At 38.7% G+C, this 22344-nt stretch overlaps 1 long non-coding RNA gene across 1 annotated transcript; it reads right to left on the bottom strand.

The window, feature by feature from the left end:
• Positions 1-2831: 2831 nt before the first annotated feature.
• On the bottom strand, positions 2832-22039 carry LOC308187682. Its single transcript, XR_013944858.1, has 4 exons — positions 22006-22039; positions 6721-6816; positions 3672-3813; positions 2832-3466 (listed from the first exon to the last, which is right to left on the bottom strand). It is a non-coding gene; the product is annotated as an uncharacterized lncRNA (long non-coding RNA).
• Positions 22040-22344: the final 305 nt, after the last annotated feature.

The following is a 22344-nucleotide window of genomic DNA, read 5'->3' as shown; positions in this document are numbered from 1 at the left end:
GATTCTCCAAGCAAGTGAGCAGGTTTCTTTGCTATGTATGCTTTAGCAGGTGGGCAGAATAAGGAAAAAGGTGTGCAATGTAATAGCGATGGTATGGAAGAAGTTACTTCAAGGTTTAAAGGTGATGTATAAAGCTGACCCAAATTCTGCTTACAAACTACAATTTTAATATTCCCAGTCTCTGAGCCTGAGTAGACTGTCTATGATCTCCCCCACTCAGCTGTGCCTTTGGGGAGCCTCAGATCAGTCAGTACCTCCTTGTTGATCCAGTTGGCACAGTGGCATGTCCTGATGCTCATACTGTGACCAACTTGATTCACATGCTGCAAAACACATTGCTTTGTGGATGAGGCACTTGTGTCAGGGTTGTTCCAGATCAATGTACAAACAGTGGCTGCTAGAACATGTGCACAGGAGATAAGGCATCTTCATTCTGAGCCTAAGAAGATGGGGACTATACTCTCACTTCAACTGTGTCATAAACATCACAAAACCAGGACAGGGCCATAGTCAAAGCCTGGCAGGGTCTAAGAAAGGCACAGTCTGACTCTTTGGCCTGTGAATGGTGGGAGAAGTTACAATTATTTTTCCTAATGTGCTTTTGGAAATTGTGCCACTGAATCTTTAACACAGAAATGTGAAAGCATTTCCCAGAAGAGTGACTTGGAATTCTCACTCTGTCTCAAGTGCAGTCATTCAAATACCTACATGAAGCATGAAAACTCAGTGTATAGGTAAGAAAGATACTCATTTGTTGAAAGTTATGCGGGTTAATTTTGTTGTAAAAAACATTTCTTATAATGACAGAGCGCAACAGTTACACATGACACTTTCCTCTCTAAGGTAGTGCATGGTGCCTCACAGAGAGGAAAAATCTCTTTACAGATCTGTATTAGGTTTCATGGTATGACTTAGAGGGAGGGGGGTAATTGGCACAATTATATCTAGTATTGCTATTGTTTTCTGGGACTGAAATTATAACATTGTCAGACACTGGGCATATTTGGCTTCATGTTCTTTTCCATTCAGTTAATCAATAAAAAGGACTATGAGGACAATTTCCAAGTCAAAGAGATTGTGTTGTACTTTCCCACTGAAAAGCATCAGAAGGGGGTGGGGAGGAGGGTGGCAGTAGAAGGCAGTAGCGCTGATACAGAAAGAGAGAAATGGATGTGTTCAGCTTTGGGTAAACTGACAAGAAAATAGGAGGAAATGAGAAGAATGAATCAAAAATGACTCAGCTACCTTAACTGTTCTTTAAATGAGATAAGCTTCAACCTCTGTTGAAAATGAAATTGACTAAACCACTCCAACTACCAAATCCCACTGTATCTACTAATACGCGTGTGGTGATTCTTACCTCAAAATCATATACCCTCTCAGGAATATTCTGGCTAATGAAATCAGATTTCTCAGGTTAATCAGGCTCACAATGACCATACTGCAGTTTCTTTTCTCTGTATCTCAGTCACAACCAAAAATTTGGGTGAAAAGATGGGGATCAGGCTAGTAAGCTGCATCATTGGTCGGGCAAGATGTGTGTGTGATTAATCAGGCACATACAACACGCCTATATTAGTACAATGAGCCATGTGTTAGTGCAGGTGGTGATAGGGAAAATTTTCAATGGGTTGATAATTTGGAGCCTAGCTGAACGGAGACAAGGTACAGCAAGGGATAGGTGAGGGGAATCTTTTAGGAGATTCAAATTGCCACAAGATAAACAATGGACTTCTACTTGTTGGTTTACACATCTGACTGACATAATGAGAAAGTATGTAGATATAATCCTTTGAGTTGCATGAATGTGCCTGAATCTCTCTCTGTATTGTGATGGAAAGGATCCAAGTTCAGGACAAGAGTGTGTTTTAAACATAACAAACCAAGAAGCATGTCAAATCTCAGAATGTAACCAGAAGATTTCTCCAAGAATGTGTATGCAAGAAACATTATAAGAGGCAAGCATACTGCAGTCTACTTTCTTTGAAACAGATTCCTTCAGTAAAATCTTGATGAGAAAAGAATCAGTTGTATACCAGTCCATTACTTTTTCTAGGACAGACATACTCTCCATGAGAGTTTCTTCTACAGAAACTTATCAGACTCATACTTTGATATTCATGTCACTTCTTCATGGATGCCTACAATAGGTACATTAAAGTCTGAGATAGGCACCTAGATTTTGTACTTTCTCAGCAGAGAGAAATAAACACTTATAGGACACAAGCCATCTCCTCCTAAGTGGGTAGCTGTAAAGGGTCAGATTAATTGTAAGCACAATGTGTCTATTTCTCTTTATAAAGGGAGTAGACAGTGTTATAGGATAAGAGCTCATCCAGATACTATTATCTATATTCTGTTTTCTGAAAACTACTCAATCTAATAATCTAGCTGTAGCCACCTTTTAATTATCCATACCAGAAATATATAGAGAATATTTTTGGAGCACTCAGATATGGGTTTAATTCCTTCTTGGAACTGAAGACTAAAATGTCTGAAATTGTCTGCAAAAAAAGAATGGAGATTCATCAAAGAGTCCTAAAGGTGCACATATATGTCAGAAGGTTTCCAGAGGGGCTGCTGAAAGTGTGATGGAATGTTTCCAAGAAATTGGTCTGATGATGGCTATGTCCTGCTGGAAACTGTAACGGTAGGAATCTTTACTGTTTGATGTTGTTGATTATGCTATCTTCTCTTGAATAGTAGTTATGAGATCCTACCAAGTCCAACGGCAGGACTACATTGTCTTCCAGACTTAAGACAGCTTTGAACATATGCAAGACTTCAAGGTGAAGTTGGGCCACGCAGCACAAAGTCAGTAGTATTCCTGGAGTGTACCTACTACAGGACCCCCAACCTGAAGACCTAGAGTGTAGCCATTGCTTTCAGTGGCTCATACATCGTTGAAGAGTCAGTCTGAGATGAGAAAACTGCAGCTGGGATAGGAAAGAGAATTACATGAAGCTCTCTAATGCAGCCATCTCTGAGGTTAATTATATAATCTCTCCAAAGCTTCTTTATGGGTTTGTAATGGTCAACACAGAGGTACACCAGGTGCTTATAGAGCACTTCGGTGCCTCTGTAGGCACTGTGATAGGCTGTACTGAGAGAACATTAAGATGTCTGGTCTGCTTGAGGATTGATGTCCTATCTGCAAATGGAGATGATAGGAACCACTTTCTGCTGGTTATTTCATACATCCCACCTGTGTAGGTCATTCCCAGGCTACCTATCTACTTCAGTTTTCTATTAAGCTATGCTTATGATACAGCTGAGCGGATCACTACTACTACTTCAGGCTGACCTCCCAAATACCATTTGAATCATTGAAACCTGTTATTGCCCCACAGCTTGAGGCTACAAAGGAGTCATTACAATCAATGTACAGAAGAGAGTCCTAGAGAGAGTCCTTCAGAGACCAGCCAGGCTGTGATCCCTCATGGAGAAGAAAGAAGATCATCTGTGCCTACACAGGAAAAAGACAAAGAACACTATCTACCTCATAATCCTAAGAAAGTTGTGCGGCCACTCCCTCCCTCCCTCCCTAACCTTCCTTTGCATATGACAGTTTAAGTAAAAGCTGAGCACATGAATACCATTATCCAAGGCCAACATTTCTAGTAGGAGACCTTCACTAGTCCAGATAAGATTCTATTTCAAGGAAACATTACCTGGACTCATAGTGATCCAGAGCTTCATGTCTGTCCACATTTGGAGGGACTGCTTTAGCTTTCAAAGGTGTCCCATATGCCATCCATGCTATCTCCTTATTATGGATTCTTCACTGCAGTGTTTTTCTTCAGCAGGGCCAGCCTTTTAATTCAGGTGGGGGAGGATTAGAAGGAAAATGCCCGTATTTTCTCCTCAGGAACCTTACAATCTAGTCTTAGAGTGGAGCATAGCCTCTATAGACGATTATGACATCAAACAAACAAACACAAATTCAAGATTCCATTAACATGGAAAAGCTATTCATCTGCATGGCAGTACAGCTACACACACAGAGCCTCAGCAAAGCATTATGTACCATTGCCAGTAACTCAGACTGATTTTTTTCTTCAAATCACCATTTGAAAGCTCAGAATTCAATAACGCCTGTCATTAATTCCCTATGATTGAACTAAGATACCTGAGGAGGGAATGGAAAGGAAGATAGATAACAGTGGAAACAATTAGGAAAAAAAAGGTGAGAAGTATGGCAAGACTACAGTAAAAACCAAGAAATGGTCTTAGCAGATGTGTTTCTGATGTAATTTTGAGTCTCTAGAGAAGTCCAAGTCCCCTCAGTGAAAGAATTTTTCCCGAGAAGTGGTTCTGCTGACAGAAGCAGGATGCCCTTTGCTCAAGCTTCCCATCTGTGTATTCAAACACTATTTCAGACAACCATTACAGTTCACTGAATGCAACTAGTAACGCAGCTTACACATGACTGGAGTAAGAAGGAGACCTACATAAAAACTTAAGAGGCATATTGTAACAAACATGGGTGGCAGGAGAAGGCACAAACGGACAAAGGGACAAATATCAAGTCTGAGTAATTCTCAGGACCATCTGGATGGTACTATAAATTTCTATTTGTTGGGAAAGGTATGCACTCAGCTCCAACAGAGTATGATGCAGCAGTCCTCTCTCTATTGGGTTCAAAGAGAGTCAATAAACTTGTCATATCTCTGGGCCAAATATCAAATAATTGGAAAGGATAGAAACAACAAAAAATATTGCAGCCAAAAGTGGATACGCCAGGACAAAGACTTTAGGGAAATTATCCACTCCACCCCATTTTTTTTCTAGACGGAATACTCAACTAAAATCTTTCTGCATTTTTTTTTTCTGCAAGTAGAGCTATTAAAAGTAAAATTACTTAACAACCAGCAAGGATTTTTTGTATGTTTGAATTCAAAGAAAAGTCTAACCACACCATTATTTGCTGAAATTCCATTTAAAATAAGTCCAGTCTAGGGTCTCATTCTATGTTTCCCAGATAAGGTAGCTTCTACCTAGAACACAGGAAGCCTTTGGTCCCTCAGTGAATTGATAACAGAAGTACTATATATACACCTCAATATCCCTAAAAGACTTTAAAACCTTTCCATATTTGAACTTTTTATTCCTGTTGCTAGTCTTGATGAATTTTCCTTTGAAAAAGTACTTGCAAAAATCTCTAGAGACTCAAAAACCACTCTAATTATGTTACAGTAATCTTCAATACATGAATTCAAACAGAATGGAGACTCCCTAGTCAAAGAATGATAATGAAGTTATCTCCTTGACTTTCTTATTTTATTTTATTGTCTTGTCACATTGATTGCCCTAATTACGAACTACACAGGGAGTAAATAGAAATAAAGTTTCTTCATTCCCATTGCAGGAAAAAAAAAAAAAAAGAAAAAAAAGTAAATTAAAAAAATGAGTTTTCGGTACACAAAACAGATTGAAGGCATAGAATGTGACCTATTCTTTTGTGCCCCAGCTTCAATGGACTTGTATTGATAGGGGGCATCAAGATCAAAGATCATGGATGGAATTAAAATCATCCCAGTTTTCTTTCTATGTGTAGTTTTAGAAGTTAGCACATGCTAACTCACTGCTGTAAAGCACTAACACCTATGGTGGTAGGGAATATTTCCTGCAACCATCAGCTGAAGGATAGGCCTACAGAAGGAATCTGGCTGCAGCTCCCATAGATGGGGTTTGGAAAATACTTATGTCAGTGCTCATTCTTGTGATTTCTGAACCTTCCAGCTCCTTCCAGGCACCTGCAACAATGTCACTCTTAGTATGTCTCTCTCCTGGCAGAGAAGGGGATACAGGACAGGCACATCACTGGCTTGAGAGAAAACCAGCAGTACCCAAATGACATGTATAGCTCTACTTGTGGGACAGGGTTTCCTCAAAATTTTCAGAGGGATTCTGAGAGCAATTGTAAAGCCTGTCCACTCCTTTTAGATACCCAGTGTAGACATGGAGATCCTCTGAGATCCTTGAACACCTGTTCTGGGTCATACAAGATATTGGTCACCACAGATGTATGTAAAGAGATGTGACCAAGAACCCATAACCCTTAAAAAATGAGTACAGATTTTCAGGGAACACCATTTCAGGTATGAGAAAACTAATTTCAACCTATTCTTCAGTTAAACTTCCCATTTGAGATTTTCTTTTAAGATTAAGATTTGAACACTCCTTAAAAAATGCAAGAGAAGCTCCATCAAATAAAGCAACACCGTTCAGTACTTTTGTATAGAAAACAGGTGGAAATTAATGTATTTGTCAGAACTGAACAGACCAGACTCATAACTTTCCTAACCTCAGGGAAGAAACTGAATTTTTACCACAAACCATAATCATCATATGTGTTTTGATAATTTGGCATCATATTGGAGCTGAGTCATTGGAAACAGAATCTTTCCTCTCCTGAAAATTTTATGAATGTTTCACTGAACTGATGTTAAATTTTGCAGGTTTTGCAATGAAAGTTGGTATTAGGGAGCAAAGCAGAAAAATGAGTTAATATGTGCCAGAGATATGAGAGCAATACAAGAGATTCTGGAAGCTTACCAGAGGAAAGAAAGCAAGTCTACTCATAAATAAGGAAGACATGAAATTAATAACATCTCAAAAGTGACTCAGATAACTTACAGTGGTATCGAGCCTGTCATCAGTAAGAATATACATCAAAAAGGCTGATATATTAGGAACAGAGAAAAACTACTCAAATACCTTGGAAAATATGAATGCATACAATCCAGCTGGTCTTGATCATATCTTAGGGCAATCACCTCCCAGAGTTACATAAGCTGTAGATCTCATCTACACCTGAAAGTAACAAAAATAAAATTGATGATCTGGCCCCGTAATTGAGCATGATTGAATTAGTGCTGGTAAGCAAGTTACAGTGTGCCAGCTGAGCCATGGTAACTGGCTGCATGTGCTCTCAACTAAGTAATGTCTGTTCACTTTCACTAACAACATAAAACCAATCTACAGAAACCAAAGCAAAAAAAAGCAGGTGCTCTTATTCCAGTTTAAGAGTGGTATATTTCACTTTGATGTAAGTAGATACACAAATTGTCTTAGGTAAATTAAATTGTTGATATAAGTTGAGAGGAATAAAAAGCTAAGGTAAAATAGAGGTAATTTGCTCAACAACTGAACAAAAGTCAATACTGTATAGTGACCTTCAGATGAGGAAGGAGAACCCTTTGGCAATACTCTGAAAATAGATATTTTAGGGATTAAAGGAAGGAAAAAAAATCTCATGTAAAAAACAGCGCACAGGGCTGGATTCTTCCACATTTAGTTCATGAAAAGGTTTCTGTTTTCAAACTGGTCTCCCTGATTTTCGCTTAGCAATATGTGGCATAAAACATTTTTCAAAGTCAGTGAATGAATTAAAATATGGCTGCAGTGAACCCCATTCTCAACAATATATTGACAGTTGAAGAACAAACAGTGGCCAGCAAAATTATTTTCTTAGGAATGAAAATAAGGATGAAAATAAGGAGCACAACAGATATCTGTTAAACTAGCTGAGTATTAAGCATCACATTTCACAAGGCATTATCTGGAAAGAAAAAGGAAAAAAAAGTTTAAATGTTTCTGGATAGAAACTATCTTCTAGAAACCTGGAAATAAGTGATAAATGCCAGAATGCATTTTAGAAACACTTTATTTGTACTCTACTGATGTTAGTCAAGTTTCTCTCAAAAGCCATATTAATGAGCAAGTAAACAGCATATTACTGAAAACCTGCAGATCATATTACACAGAGATATGTATTACTGTAACCAAATCAAGTACTAGCTTATATAAAGTGCTGAGATAGAACAAAAGGGATTTAGAGAGATTTAAAAGACAGATTCACTTGAAGACTACTGCTTCTAATCTAACACACATTCAAAACGAAAAGAAGAAAAAGCAGAGGAAGCAATGCTGAAAGGTACAGAGAGATGACAGAAAACAGCATGCATGCATTTGAAATGTGAGTCTACAGCCAAAATGCTGGTGCAAATTAATGCTGTATATACGAGTACTTGGCGAACAGAACAGGAGATGGTTGGCTTTGTGCTCTCATGCTATCTTGGAGAAATCAAACCCACCTCATTCATCCCAACAACAGAAGGATGCCAATAAGTTTTAGGAAGTAGAACACAGGTTGTGAGATTTAAGGATTTAAGAGTGTTTGAGGCATATCATTTAACGAAACAGTGACAAACCAAGGAAGAGACACAAAGAAGGGTAACAAATGACAATTAAAACCAAAAAGGTTGTAGAAACATAAAGAAGGTAAATGCAGCTAAGGAATGGAAAAAACAGATTAGGCACTAGGAATATAAAATGGTAAATGAGCTTTTTATTTCTTTTATTTTTAGCTTCTGGAATAATCTGTTGGTAGTCAAAGTTCTTTGGCTTGTTGTTTTCCAGACTGGAGGCCAGACTCATCAGAACGTCACTGGTATGAGCCATGTATTGGCAGTGATCAGGTTAATGGGATCTAACAAATCTTCATTTTTCCATTAATTTTACACAGCTTTTTTCTTATTCTACACTAAAGTTTCCTCTTAGCACTAGTTATGAGATATATAAAATGAAAAAAACTGCTGGTGTTTTTTCTGGATAACCATGGTTCTGTGAATATACATTGCATGATCTGTAGAGCTTTTCCCTCATGGGAGAATGCTGTTTCCAGTTGGTTGCATAAAGTTAGGTTCTTTCTCTTTTTCTTGCCAGCAGGTTTAGAAGGCTAAATGTTCCAAATCCACATTTCATTAACTTTTCCTTCTTCAGCAGCTCTTTCAGGTTCTCAAACTACCATCTTTTGTACTTTATGCAGAAACTGTAGTTTCCCCATAGTAAAGTTTTTGTAACTAAGATCTATTTTCTCCTTTGTTAGTTTTTCCAGAATTCAACCAATTTGTCTGAAATTTTATATACACATTTTACTAGCAGACCAGACTTTAAAAATAGTTCTAGAGGAAGTCAGCCAGGTTATTTAGTAGTGCTTGCAAAATGAATGAATGAATGAATAAATAAATAAATAAATAAAGATCAGGAGGACTGCACTGTGAAAAAAAATTTAAAAAAAGAAAAAACAAAGAAGAACTATAAGAACTATTGTATCTCCAAAATAGCAATGAATAACCCTAAAGTCTGATTGATTCAGCAAAGTCTAAGCAAGGTCTGGTGCCTCTGGCAGCATTGAAATAGTTGAAAAGTCATTATTCAAAGTTAAATAGTCCAGATTTTATGAATCTATCTCTAGTGAAACAGGTTAGGAATTATGTATTTTTGTGCTGTGCATTATGGTCACTCTCAGAAAGGGAGTGCAGTCATGAAGGTTGAGGGCAGGTCCTCCAGACCAGTCTTGTCTAAAACCAAGAGACTTCTTAGCTTCTTAGTTGAATGTAAGTTTTGTAATTTCCCGCTGCAAAAAATGAAAAGAAATATGCTACAAAGCTTCTCATAGAGTAAAATGACATTTTAAAATTGTTCTGTTTTTTTCTTCATGCAATATCTTTTTACTACTGCTCTTTATTACTGAAGTTGCAGGGGTTTTTTGTTACTTGGGATACCAGGCTATCCCAAGTCACCATAGCTGCTACATTTAGCCAGTGGGATTGCTCTCCAGGCTCTGTTGACTGCATTTACTGCTTTGGGAGCTTAGACATTTGATGCACTTCTTGAAATCTGAATTTAGGTGTCTTAATCTGGAAGTGAATGCCACCTAAAGGGCAGGATCCTGATGTCTAATCTTAGGCAGCTTGTGCCACTTGAGCTGTTCTGGTGTATCTAAGGCACCTTCATGGGGCAGACAGGGATGATTAAAAAATCAGACAGGCAACTCAGGTCACAGTGAAAGGATGACTGAGGATCAAGTGAGAGCTCTAAGACATCTTGCATGGCACTAGGTATCTAAATTTAGTCAGTTGAATTGCACCCCATGTGTTTTTGATACCTGAAGTTTTTTTTTTTTTTTTTTTTTTTTATCTTCCCTTCTGCTCAACAAAAGATATCAGACAAAGTGGATTCACTTTAGTTGTCCACATGTAGGTGTCCAATGTTTGAGATTACTAGACTGTCCAACCTGGCCTGAGCTGCTGCTCCAGTAGGAAACGGATCTCCATGTGGTTGTCTAAGATACTTTGGCTTACCTTAGATATGAAAGGTAGCCTATATACCATTGAATGAATGAAGTCATCCTGGAGTGTATTTCATCTTTTTCTAAGGTAGGGGTCAAAAACAAACTAGACAATTTACAGTTCAACACTTCCTGGTTCCTCTGACTTGACTGTCAGGGGATTTTTTGTCTACTCTAGTCATCTAACATCTGTTTTATGAGATGAATCCCACTTGGAGTGGCAGGCAATACTTAGTAGCTGCTGCTATTACATATTAAAATAATGTGTTTATTTTTCAGTTGTGGCAGACATTCTCCAGGTGAGAGTTTGCAATGTGTAATGGAAAATGCAAGATCAATGACACCACAAATTGACATAACAAGTAAAAAAAAAACAAAACACAATATATAAGTCAAAAATAATATTTAGTAATTTTAAATCTGTAAATTTTCCAAAATAAAAACATCAAAGGTTTTTTTTTTTGCTTGATAACTTTCACAGAATTGTGAATAATTTGAAGATGCATTTTTGACAGCTCCACTTTTTGAAGGAAGTACAAGTAAAATTATGCAATGCAAAAGATCTATGGATATAGTATTCCTGTTAGCTCCCCAGCCTCACACTGCATAGCTCTCTGCAAACTACACAGTAATTGAGATTCAGCCTGTAATTTATGTTATTGTTGATTTCACCAGTTCTTATTTTTATTGTAATGAATGTGAACAGAAGCTTTGATATGCCATGATATATATATATATATATATATCTTTTGTTTATGTGTACATCAGGAAATCAAATATTAGAATAACTGTCAATAGGAAATGTGAGGGAGGTGACCACAATGAGGAAACATAAATTCATAATAGTAAAGAAGAAAGTACCAGTGAAATATTTGAAGGTGTTTAATTATTGGCCTAACAATGCTTACACTGGAATAAGTAGTATATACACTACTTGTTTCAAAAGCCAGTGTTACATGCTTTGGAAACAGCCCTATCCTATTGGAGACAGATGGAAAGAGAACAAGAGGCCTAAGTTTGAGGTCATTAGACTTCAGAAGTTGAGGGAATGGATTTATTTTTGGAGGTTTTCCCAAGAATTTCCTACATGGTAAACATATATAGGTAGAAGAAAATGCAAATTTCTTCACAGCAGTGGAATTTTCCTTTGAATTATTGTAGCATAGAGCTGAAGATCCAGTTCAGCTCAGAACCAATAGTAAAATTAAAGTGAGTGTTTCAAAATGTTTTGCAATATAGTAAATGAGCACTTACTCCCTGTACAACCTATGGACCACAGAAGATATGTGTCCCTACAGATACATAGCTACAGGTTGTTCAGTTAGTGAGCTAGAAAATTCATTGAAGAGGACACCGCAGAGCACTGAAGCTTGAACTCCATACCCTTCTCCCTAGCTCTATCTCCCTTCCTATTCATCAGCAATATATCTCTGCAGAGGACTGGCCTTTTTCTTAGATCAGTTTTCTTCAAGTGTGTTATGACAGGAGTTGGATATGAATCAGATCAACTGGCTTTTTTTTTTTTTTTCATTTTCTTTTAAGACAGTCCAAAATGGCTGCTGACTATAGATCAAACTTTACATATTGTTCTTTTCTTTCTCTGCTTAGAAAGCTTACCCTTTGCTGAGACAGGCTTGTATTCTCAAATTGTCTATGCTGAGGTTTTTCAAGCTTCAGTAATGACATCCAGCTTCTCATTCCTAAACCACCTTCCAGTAAGACTACCAGTAAAGCAGTCCATATTTATCAAGTATATATCTTAATTTCTCCCCACTTATTCTAGACACAGTTATTTGTACCAGAACAAATAGTGAGTTTGGAAAGTATTTTAGCACAGCACAGAAAACAAGGACTGGAACCTTCTCTTTTTGAGGTCAATGGCAAAACTCACCAAGAAGCAGAGATATACCATAGAGCCCAGATGTAACAGGATAAGAGCTAGCCAGAGAAAGCAGTGCCCATTAATTACGGATCCTCCATTTCCTCTCACACCTCAGTAGTATTAAAAGAATAGTACAGACAATGTATTTAATTTGGTAGGAATTCATACTTTTCTGCCTGTTCACTTAGTTTCTTACTGTTACTAATTGAGACAATCATTGTTTTTTTTTTTTTTTTTTTTTTTTGTCTGTGGGACTGAGACAATGCCTATATTAGTACTATTTTAGAAAAGACACGAGAAACATTTACTCAAATAGGAACTGAACCATATCTTCAGCTGTTTATTAGTACCTAGTCCTTTGAACTAGAAACCTACACAGATTTTCTTAGGCACCTCTCCCATGGTTAAGTACTCGTTTTTCACCCACATTATAGGACCATCCTCTAAAGTCTGTTGTGCTGGAGGTACCCTAGGAATTTCTGTTACAGCACTTTAACCCAGAAAATAATTGGTTTCTATTGCCTGTAATAGGGCATAGGCTATGTGTTATGCTAAAAGTGTGGGCCTCATTACTTCTCAGGCTTTGCACTTGGTCTGTATGGAGATTTATTATAACTAGTAACAGCAATTAATTAGTTAACTCACTTTATTTTGGCTTGAATGAAATAAAGCTTGCAGGTCTACAGGCATGGGACACGAGAAAGGGCAGAGGCCTTGAAAGCATATGAAAAGGATATCAGTAAGTCCAGGTCTGTGAGCAGCTCACTGACGGTCAATTACTAGTCATTAAAGGAGCACAACCTTGGGAGCTGGATAAAATGGTTTTAGAAGTAACAAAGAGAATAAAAACAGGTATCTGAAGTGTGAAAGGTGTGCCATGTATAGTAAATTCAGATGTAATATGGGTTTGCAGAATAATGAATAAAGATAAAGGGTTAAACGTTATTAGCAAACATACAAAATGACCCTGAATAGGTCCAAGAAATGGTCAACACTGTGCTCCAGCTGGAGAGGGACTTAGGACTTAGGAAGGATTTGCTTGCAAATGTCCAGAAAACAGCAACCTCAGGGCTCTCAGGGGTGATGGGAGGGTGGGATACAGAGAGAGGAGTAGACATAAGAAAGCTGGTGTATGTATCATTTAATGTTATATAATTTGAACTATTAGTGTTCGTATCATCACAGCTGGACTGATAATTCTTTGACTAGACTGGTAGGACTAACTGGAATATCAATGAACTTTTGGTTTTACCTCTGTGTTGTGTTCATTTTGCCCATAGAAAGATGTTGAGCATAACACATAAGTGACAATTCAAGCAGGCTATTCTGTAAATTAGTTACAAGAAACTGCTAATACCATGTATCCCAGAACCTCCTGAGCACCTTTAATACAGTTAGGGATTGCAGCCTTCTGCTGCCCTTCTGCTTGTTTCACCGTGGCAGAGTTTTGCAATTTGGTAGACACGAAACTGGCCAGAGAGATAGAAAATCTCAGAACTGCAAGCAGGAGGAAGAAGCAAGAGACTGGGTGGGTGACTGTTATCTTAGCTGCCACAGTCCTAATATTAACATCTTTTACTGGTTAGTGCAATGCAGCAAGGTTATGGATGATTGCTGAAGGCCTGCCACGTCATGTTTTTTTTGAATGCACAGTATCAGCAACCCCACCATAAGCCACTCTATGGTCCATCTGCATGTTGTTGTGAGGCAACATGTGAGGTCCTGGAGGAGCAGGGCCACTGCAGTGAAGTAGCATTGAATATGGAGCAACAATACATCAATTTCTGGGTCTTTTCTCTGTACAGTATTTGGTAAATAAGCTTCTCAAGAGACTGGACAGGCGCAACTCTTTTTAGCCTGTGGCCATTGGTTTATTTTTGGTGATTCCACCATATTTTCATTGCAATGAGATACACAGTGTCATGTGCCATGTCTGACTGAATGTGTTCCACAACACTCAGGGCATTATTTAGGAAGAGCATTCTGCTCAGATCTACTAGGATGTTTACAGGAGAAACAGCCTGACTCTGCAGTTAGGGGTGGGGAATGGGCATGGAAGGACACAACAGTAACAATTTTGAGGGGACAAAGCCTCACTAAACATAGTGGGAAATTAATTTCAGAAACCTGGAGTCTTCCTCTTGCAACAAAACATGACTGTATTCTTATACATAAGATTGTTGTGGGGAGTGTGACAGTACTCTAAGCTCAAAATCAGTAATTTTTTGCTGTGCAGTAGCAGATGGTGTCTGATCCATGGATTGCTGCCAGGAGTTCATCAGCCATGTGGCTGGGTAGCTCAAGTCACTGTCTATGAGATCATTCTGTTGGCAGAGTGAAGAGCATCATCTTCACCACGACCTGCTGCACATTTCACATGCTGCTAGTGACTGATGTGGCTGAAGGTAGATCAGGTGCTCCACTGGTCCTCACCTAGCCTTAGGCAGATTTGGAGCATTGTTTAAGCAGCAACAGCCTCTGGGAAAGGAAGGGACATCTGAAATGCACCCGTGTGTAAGTGCAATGAAATATACATTTTACAGACACCATGGCTTGGTGTCTCTGCCTTCCTTGTCTACCTATCTTGGGAGGAGAGGGGATACACTTATTTTAGCAATACCTCACACAAACACTTCCTCATCTCCTGCAGAATATTTCTTTCTCTCTCTCTCTTTTTTCTCTTTTTTTTCTTTTTTTTCTTCTTTTTTTTTTCTTTTTTTCTTTTTTTTTTTTTTTTCCCATCACATCTTTTGCTCAACTTTGGGCAGATGCAAATCTTTGCACAGGAGTTCATCTGAAACTTGTTGTAACCAGCTGCTCAAGGCAAAGCTGGCAGCTAGCAGTACTCCTATAGTTTGGGCAAGTGTTGCCCATGCATTCTCAGTCCCACAAGTCCTGTAAGTCAGTGTAGATTTCATTTACTGCCCTGTCTCCATCATTGCTCTGGCATGCTGCAAGAGGCTGCTTACTAGGTGCAGATTCAGCCAATGGTGAATTGGTAATTCTTGCGGTCTGTTTCAGTTGTAAGGGCAACAGGGACAAGAGTATTCTCATTGAGGGACTGGACTAATAGTGGAGGCTAATTTGCTTAATTGTAGTCCAATGCAAGCATAGTCATTATATGAAGTATGAGAAAGCTACTCTTCTTCCAAGAGGAATTAAGTTGGCAGAAGAGTACATGAGCCAGCCGGACTACAGACTAACAGCTGTGTTGAACAGGATATTTGTGCCACCAGAGGAATAACAAAGCTCAGGAAAGGTTTTGTTTTGATTTTGATTTTTTGCCTAGACCCCCATCAGAGAGTTGAGATATTTCTTTATTTTTGTTGAGTTTTGAATAAAGGTCACTCTTGTTAGGATTGGGTTGGTCTTTATGTCCACAGGGATAACTGCTTACCAGACGAGCTTTCCTTGATTAGTGAGGCCAGCTTATATTAGTCATAGTCACAGTCAGCTGGGGCTGCTGCAGCACCATCTAGAATCCACTCAAAATATTCACTCAGAATAGCAACACTTTTACGCTCCCCCACTGGCTTTCTGCAAGGGAAGCAAAGGCAGAACACCTGTATTTATTAGCAAAAAATCTGTCCTGAAACTGGTGTTGGCACAAAAAACTCTCTGCCCTAGATAGATGCGTACATGGGTACTACTCATAACTGGTGGGAGACACACATTCATGAATATTACATCTGATGCATTTGTTCAACAGACAATGGGGAAGAGCTGAGGCAGCATTATTTTAGAAGTGGTTTGGAAGAGTCAAGAGAATGTCAGAAAAAGTCATGGAAAATAGTCTTTTTTAATGACAGCAAACTTTGTTAAACTAGGAAAAGTGATTAGGAAAATCAAATGACCTGAGAAATCAGACTTGAATGCTGAAGTAACTTAGGATTTCTTCAGCTCAAAGTTACTAAAAACTATCAGGAATGTCCATGACAAGCAAGCTGCAGGATTCCCCACATTACTAATCTCTCTCTCCTTCCCAAGAGAAGTATTATGAAGAACTTGGAGGGAGTGGAAAAAAAATAAGAACAAGAAAAACAACAACAAAAGCACAACAGATCAGCTCGAGCTATGACTTTATTACTTGCCTGGGAGCACTTCCAAGTTCCTTGCTCTGGGTGTATGCCTCTGATATATCCCAAATCCCATCCCTTCTTCTTTATCCAAATATCCTGTGATTACTATGGTGAAGCAAGCTTTAACGAATATTTGATCCAAATCACTGAAGAATAATGATCCCTGAACAAATTGCAAGTAAGCCCATGCAAGGCCAAAGAAAGCTGGAATCAGGTATTAAATTCATACATCAAGAATTCACCATGGTGGAGCCAAGGTAGGTTTAGTTTATTATATTAAAACAAGAAACAGAAGATTATACAGTTATCAGGCAAGACCAACAAGAGAAATGGAACAATAATGTAAGGATACATAAAAAATAGGACTGTTCTTGGTTTATCTTTGATAAGCTATGCCACAGCAGTGAGTAAGGATGTAATGCCAATGACCTTTGGAGACAGAGTAGTCAGGATGAGGACAGGAAAATGGAAGTCACCACAAGCAAACTGAAGTGAAGAGATTTTTGGACTGATATGCCAGCTTAGCCTGCAAGTAGTCTAATCGTGCTTCAGGACACTGAACTCCTCTTCTGGTAGAGAGAAGCAGAGGCATTGGGAAAAGATGCAATGAAAACTTCTTCTTTACAATGCCAGCTGACCCCCAGCATTGGTTTAAAATGCCCTCATATCGCACTTCCAGGCTGGGGCAAGGGGAAGGTTACTATCACTTGGTTCATGGGTGTTTACCCCAAGAGCGGACACTGCCTTAAAAAGCTGACTCAAGTCAGCAGAGACTTTGATATCAGATAACCTATCTCCATTGCAGCCTCTTGTAGGCTTAGTTTGGAAGATATTCCTGCAGAGGACCCAGTTCTGTTTACAGTTAGTCCTACTTTGACCTGAGTTGCTCTGCACAACAGGAATAAACCAAGAATAACTTCAGCTCTGCGCTGGGAAGCACTGAAGGATGATACAAGAGTCAACTGACAGCCTGAGGAGATTTCCACAGATTTTCATTCCTTTTGTCTATATGCTTTTAAGAGTATTAGAGCTGGAAAAGTACTTTGTTCCTTCCTACATGACATGTGAGAATTGTGAGAAAAAGAAATAAACGAAAAAGAAAAAAAAAAGACTTTGTTATGTTAAAGTCACACGTGCTACAAACCACAGTGACTTCACTGTGGCAAGTTGGTTGCCTGATGTTACTTGTATCATTCTTCACAAGTTTGCTTCCTAGGCAGAATCAGGCAAAGAAGGTGCAGGAGGAAATTCAGGCTCCTCATAGGGTGCCCCCTCCCTATTCTCTGTGGCTTCCTGGACCTGGTCCATGGGAATGAAGAACTGAAGAAAGCCTAGGAAAAGAGCAGGAGAACAAGAATATGAAGTTTGGTGGCAGTGGTGGAGAATGGAGTCCAAATAGCCCACTTCCCTACACATTTGATAAGTACACTTATGTATTTAAATCAAAACCTTTTAGCTACTGCTGGAGGTTATGCTGGAAGGGCTAATGGATTTGCAAAGGTGATGTCAGTAGTAATAAAGATCTGAAAGGTTTTGTCAAAAATGACAGCTGTTCATCAGCTGATCCTTTATTTCATGAGACAGCACCTCTATTGACCATGCTAATTCATGGATGTGACCTTGGTTGCTTCTTAATGTATTATGCATTAGGTAGGTGTAAAAAGCTAAGATCCCAAAGTCCCCTTTGCAGAGAGGCTGGAGAAATTTACTTTCATACTAGATCTTTGTAATGAACTCTCAGCTCACATCATGGCCAAGATATTAATATTATTGAATTGTCGAATCATCGAATAATCAAATCATAGAATGGCTTGGGTTGGAAGGGAACTTAAAGATCATCTAGTTCCAAGTCTTCTGCCATAGGTATAGAGATTCCACCCACTAGATCAGATTGGCCAAGGCTCCATCTAACCTGGCCTTGAACACCTCCAGAAATGGGGCATCCACAACTTTTCTGGGCAACCTGTGCCAGTGCCTCACCACCCTTACAGTGAAGAATTTCTTCCTAATGTCTAATCTAAATCTATCCTCTTTTAGTTTAAGACAATTCACCCTTGTCCTATCATTATCTACCCAAGTAAAGAGTCCCTCTACATCCTTTTTATAAGACCTCTTTAAGTATCGAAAGGCCACAAGGAGGTCTCCCCAGAGCCTTCTCTTCTCCAGGCTGAACAACCCCAACTCCCTCAGCCTGTCTCCACAGGAGAGGTGCTCCAGCACTCCATCCAAACCTGGATGCAATACTCCAGGTGGTGCCTAAATATGGGGATTTTCTTTCTATTATTGCAGGAGACACTCTTACCTATATGTTAAGTAGCATGAATCCATTTATTTCAGTCTTCTCCCACATATTTTAAACTGAAACAAAGTTATATGGAGCCTGCACATGCCCTCTTTTGTAGCTAGAGACACAAGGTTCCCTTTTATCCAGTCAAAAAAAAAGCTCTTGTTTTCAGTTTTACTATACTGATGAGTATGAAACAAAGCATAACATATGTTGGAAGTTTACTTGTGGAATGAGGATTATATTTTTGGGGCAAAGTCATAGAATAGCTTATTACATTGTCATTCTCAATATATTGCATCTGTGTGGGACAGACAGTAATGTCTCTTGTCCCCTGCACTAAGCCCTTGCAGCACCACACCAACACACAAAGAATGTGAGGCTATTGTTTACTCTGAGCTTCAATAGCTCTTGAAAACAACCTCATGACATCTCTAAGAATCCACCTCTGCTTTCCTGTTGGTGTTTTATACATGGTGTATATATAAGTATTCTCAAGCAATAGGCTGAGAGCCTCTGACATCTCAAACAGGTTTCCTGCTAATTGTAATCCATTCCAACTATTTCCTAGAATCCTAAGACGTTTATTGGTCATATTTTATAAAAATTTAACCCATCCAACAGAATACATAATCAAATCCCCACTATAATATTGTATAAGAAAACTGAAACTAACCCTACAACATTAAATTGAGTTTCATAGATTTCAAAGAATTTTCTGTATAACCCTCTAAGGTTTCATATTAAGAAAATGCCTCTGGACAATATAGACAAGACTCTGAATTTCAAGAGGCTTTCCATGACAGAAAATGCCACCATTTCCATTGGCTATTCCTCACATACCTTTAATTCTTTGGTATAAATTTAATTAATTATTAGGTCTACTGAGGACAGATTCAGACAGATACGGATCAAACCTCATATAGATTGCTGGTACTCAATAACCAGCTAACATTCATACAGTAAAGAAAAAATATATATATCCCAGATACCAACACAGTTTTATTCCTTAGACTGATTACAGTCACTGTGCAGGATTGAACTCTTCACAACCTACTGATTTTTACTGTCACACCACCACACTTTAGGTTTACATATATATTAATATAGAGATATCTATGTGTCCATTTGCTATATATTATTATGCAAAGCAATTATAAGCAGTGTTTTGCCCATCTGTATCTTTGAAAGATAGTTTGCTTTCATGTCCATTCGTATTTCATTAATTACACTAGGCCAGGGTAGATCAGCACTTGCAGGTGAAAACTTCAGGAAAACATGGGGTGACTAGTAACTCAGTGCTACAAATCGGAAATCAGAAAGGTGTCCAAGAACAACAGGAGGAAGCTCTCAACAGCCTGAAATGCTGTCTGTTGGGTGATATTTGACCCTTGCCCCTGCTCATGTGAAAGCCCAGCAAAAAGTAATATTTCTACAAAACTAGACTTGTTATTTTCAGGATTATGACTAAATTCAGGCTTTATCATGATAAAGTTGTCAAGGAGAGGGTATATCTTTTATTAGACAATTTGATATAGTTAGAGAAAGGACAGAGAATCTTTTGGGTACACTAATCCTTTTCAGGTTTGAAACATAAATCCAGGGGCCTACACTCCCTTGACACTTCAGTGGCATAATGCTTCCTCTGTAACAGCAGATCAGCTTGCAAAGGACCATGAGAAAATGTGCTGGTAATGTCCTTACCCAAAGGGAAGTCCAATGGTATCAGTAAGAAGCAAGCTGTCTGGATGTAGTAGTTTCAGACACCCAGAGTGAACGAGGAGAAGGTAATGTCTCATTTGTTAAAATTAAATAATAGTCATTTAGAGCCAAGTCTCGATGACAACAAGTGAAGGAACATGTTCAAGAAAGGGATACCATTGGGGTTTGAGACAAATATAAATGCAAGCTGAAATGTGGCATATTGGTATAACATACACACCAAAGACTCTCTTTTTAGATTAAACTTTAAGACAACTTTAATATTTTGTTCCCTCACTTTCTGCTAAAAGCAAAACCCTTCAGACCACAAAAAGTTGATGTGTCAATTACTTATGAAATACAGGTGTATTTTTTTTAATCCCATTGGTTGGAGGAGCACAGCAGGAGAACCACTAGCAGTGCTCTGTTAAGACAAGGAGTTCTGCTGGGCTGATTAAAAATGGATGTTAAGACTGACACTATTAAATCATATTATCAGGGCTTTTTTTGGGGAGACTCTTGATGTCAGCCAGAGTGAGTGGAGAGCTGGCAGCAGGAGGTGGGCTGCCAAGGCAGATCAGTGGAAGCTCACTGTTTGTTTCTTGCTGCAGCAAGTGGGGACAGGCTGAGTTTTATAATCCATGGCAGTAGCTCTCAGACCAGAACCTGTAGGCAGATGAAGGCTCACTGCTCATTCTTATTTCATCCCACTGGATATTTTCTAAAGAAGAAACAATATTAAGCAGACCAACACCTGAAAATCATCCCTTATGTTGTATATTAGTGGATTAAGGCAGATCTGATGGTGAGTTGATCTTGGAGCTGTGCAGAGATATTTTTAACCTACAAGGTTCTCTTTTGTAACCCATATTCTCACCTTTCTATGACCTATCCTCAGCAGTCAGGTAGTGGAATTTCTTAAAGCGGAATAGAGAAAGATGGATTTCCTTGAGATTCTCCATTTACTTTACTGATTCTCCATTTACTTTACTGAAATTGAGGCTGAAACTAACTTATAGAAGAGGCCTTGAAAAGACTCTTTTACTAGAAGTATTAAATGTTACAAGTTGGGCTGAGCCATTCATCACTTTATACACACACACACACACATATATATATATGTATTTAAAAAAGTAATTTTCGAAAACCTGAGAGATTCAGTATTCAGTTAATGCTTGCCTTTTGTGGCAAACAGCTACCAAAATTTGGCATAATCACATTTTAAAATTCTTGGTATCTGGAAAAAAGTAGAAAAAAATACATTTTTTTTCCTAAAGATATTTTACAGTTAAAAGATAACTCTGACTGAGATAACAGATTTGAATTGATTACTTAGATATACTCTTTTTCTCCTTCTTCCCTGCAGCTTTTAGAAAAATCTGTTGCAGGCAGATTTCAGAGACTCTCAGCCTAGCAAACAAATCACCAAGGCAACCTTAACACTGATGTCTGGAACTCAGTATGGAAAGAAACAATAAGCACCTTATATCAGTATCCTGAGTCTGAACCTCATTCAGCATTTCATAGTGAACACAGTGAAATAGGCTTCTGAGCCAGTTGCCTATATTCTTTTATGGTCACTGATTTTTTTTTTTAAACTTTTGCTTCTACTTCAGAGATTGTAGACACCTCTTGAATGTTGTACATCCATAGACTTCTATTGTAAATAATTATCTTTTCCAGTTGTTGTGGTTTAACCCGGCTGGCAGCTAAACACCACACAGCCGTTCGCTCACCCTCTCCCCTCCCTCTCTGGGATGGGGGAGAGAAACGGGAAAGTGAAGCCGGTGAGTTGAGATAAAGACAGTTTATTAAGACAGGAATATAATAATAACAATAATAATAATAATAGTGATAATGATAATAGTATTAATAATAATAATGTGTAAGAAAACAAGTGATGCACGATGCAATTGCTCACTACCCGCTGACCGATGCCCAGCCTATCCCCGAGCAGCCGGCCCCCCACCCCGGCCAGCCACCCCTATATATTGTTTAGCATGACGCCAGATGGTATGGAATACCCCTTTGGCCAGTTTGGGTCAGCTGTCCTGGGTCTGTCCCCTCCCAGCTCCTGCTGCACCCCCAGCCTGCTCGCTGGCAGGACAGAGCGAGAAGCCGAAAAGTCCTTGGCCTGGTGTAAACACTGCTCTGCAACAATTAAAACATCAGCATGTTATCAGCGCTCTTCTCATCCTAATCCAAAACATAGCACCCTACCAGCTACTATGAGGAAAAATTAACTCTGTCCTAACTGGAA

The sequence above is a fragment of the Anser brachyrhynchus genome, assembly GCF_964034855.1.
Source record: "Anser brachyrhynchus genome assembly, chromosome: 1".
Lineage (NCBI taxonomy): Eukaryota > Metazoa > Chordata > Aves > Anseriformes > Anatidae > Anser > Anser brachyrhynchus.
Note: the sequence above shows the minus strand (reverse complement) of the source record. Positions and strands in the feature narration are given on the sequence as shown.